The following is a 2,350-nucleotide window of genomic DNA, read 5'->3' as shown; positions in this document are numbered from 1 at the left end:
ACACTGAGTCACATCCCTAGTTCTTTTTTTTTTTTTTTTTTTTTTTTTTTTTTGAGATAAGGTCTCACTAAGTTGCTTGGGATTTCACTAAGTTAGTGAGGGTGGCTTCACTCTTGGGATCCTCTTGCCTCAGCCTCCTGAGTTCCTGGAATTAAAGGTGTCCACCACTGGGCCCAGCACCTATAGGGTAAAATTTGAAAGTACTAATTCAAGATAGAGAAATCTGGGCTCGATTTCATGTTCTTATATCTTACCTATAACTGTCTTAAAATCTCCATAATTACAAACAGAATAAATAAAGATTGGATTGATGGGACTACTATTCTCCATGTGAGTTGACAGTTCTAAAAGGATTAATGGAGATATTTTAGTCCATTTTTACTATCTTTTATGTAGAACCTTTAGTAAAGAAGAACAGTGTGTTACCTGTCACATATGACCATGATTCAATAAATAACAATGTTAACACATTAACAAATTTTACTTTTATTTAATGAACAAATTCATACATAATGGGAATAAAGTATTTCAAAATTCACTGGAAAGTCTCAAAAATAATAGCTCTCAGGAACAAGTCTTCTGATAAAAGGATCTAAGAATTATTTCCTCCAGTTTTGAAAAGTTAAAATATTGAAAAATATTTGGTTTATAATAAATTTGTATCCTTATGAGACAAGTTTTCTGCACTATTCTATGATATTTGTGAGAATTTCTTTATTTTCCTACATCAGCTAAGGATGTTTAACAAATTTTAAGCAAAAGTTAAAGGCAATTCCTCATTTTCCTCTCACACATCAAGATAGGAGGTAAAGACGAGGGCTTTGCTATATTTTTTATATTTCTCATGGTGTTTTCTTCATGATAGATATTTTGCTATTATTTAAGGCATATATGTCAGGCAAATGTCTTTCCATATTTTCTATAGGTACTAGGTTTCTAAAGATAAAGAAAATTTGAAATTTGAGTAAAGATTTGGCCACAGTATTTACCTTGTTTGGGGTTTCTCTCCACTGTGAATTCTCCAGTGATTAACAATGTTTGAGTGATTGCTGACAAGTCTGCAACAGTTTTTACACTTGTATTTACCTCTCCCCATTATGATTTCTCTTGTGTCCAGCAAGGTGTGCTCTTTGATTAAACCCTTTCCCACATTCTGCACATTTGTAGGGCTTTTCTCCTGTATGAATTATCTGGTGTTTTATAAGGCATGAATTATACCTAAAAGCTTTCCCACATTCATTACATTTGTAGGGCTTCTCTACAGCATGAATTCCCTGGTGTTGAGTAAGTCCTGTTCTTTGAGTAAAACCTTTACCACATTCTTCACATTTGTAGGGCTTCTCTCCAGTGTGAATTCTCTGGTGTTGAGTGAGGTGTTCTCTTTGAATAAAGCCTTTCCCACATTCTTCACATTTGTAGGGTTTTTCTCCAGTATGAATTATCTGGTGTTTGGTAAAAGATGAATTATACCTAAAAGCTTTGCTACATTCCTTACATTTGTAGGGCTTCTCTCCAGTACGAATTTTCTAGTGTTTAGTAAGGCCTGTTCTTTGAGTAAAACCTTTGCAACATTTTTCACATTTGTAGAATTTCTCTCCTGTATGAATCCTTTGATTTTGAGTTAGGGTTGAAAAATTCTTAAAAATATGTTCATATTCCTTACATTTGTAGGTTTTCTCACTGCTATGCCATCTTAGATATTTAGAAAGGAAGGAGTGATGTTTAAAGGATTTGCCACATTCTTCACATTTGTAGGGTTTCTCTCCACTATGAGTTCTGTGGTGCTTAACAGGGGGAGGTCCTCGATTAAAAGTTTTGCCACATTCTTTGAATTTGTAGTGTTGATCACTGCTATGGTATTTGTGGTGTTTAGAAAGGGGTGAGCAGCTCCATGCTTGGGCACATTCCCTAAATTTGGGGGACTCCCTTCCAGGATGAGCTCCACTGTATTGAGGAAGGCTAGCAGCTGAGTTAGAAGCTCTCTCACATTCCTCACATGTGCAAGACATCTTTTGGCCCTGAGTACTTGGATGGGTCATCAGCTTTGAGCACCGAAGAAAGACATTCCCACATTTGTCATCTCTTTAAAGGTTCTGTGTACAATGAGCACACTGATGTTTTCTCATATTGCAACCAAAGCTAGAGTTCTTCCGTGTTTTGCTACATTTGTAATTATTTTCTCCAATTAAGTGCACTGGTTGCTTAGGGTAGAGACCTGGCTGAAGGTCTTGCTTATTTCATTACGTGTGTTACACACTTTCCAGTAATCTATATCTGAATTTTGATTAAGCAGTATGGAGTACATAGGGGCCTTCCCACAGTCATTAAAAGTGTACATTTGGGTACAAGA

The 2,350-nt window shown here is 35.8% G+C and overlaps 1 pseudogene; it reads right to left on the bottom strand.

Moving 5' to 3' along the window:
- Positions 1–985: 985 nt before the first annotated feature.
- Positions 986–2,009, bottom strand: LOC144249614 (uncharacterized; annotated as a pseudogene).
- Between the last annotated feature and the right edge of the window lie 341 nt (positions 2,010–2,350).

The sequence above is a fragment of the Urocitellus parryii genome, chromosome 12, assembly GCF_045843805.1.
Source record: "Urocitellus parryii isolate mUroPar1 chromosome 12, mUroPar1.hap1, whole genome shotgun sequence".
NCBI classification, from domain to species: Eukaryota; Metazoa; Chordata; class Mammalia; order Rodentia; family Sciuridae; genus Urocitellus; species Urocitellus parryii.
The sequence above is the reverse complement of the archived record's forward strand: the minus strand, read 5'-3'. Positions and strand labels throughout refer to the sequence as shown.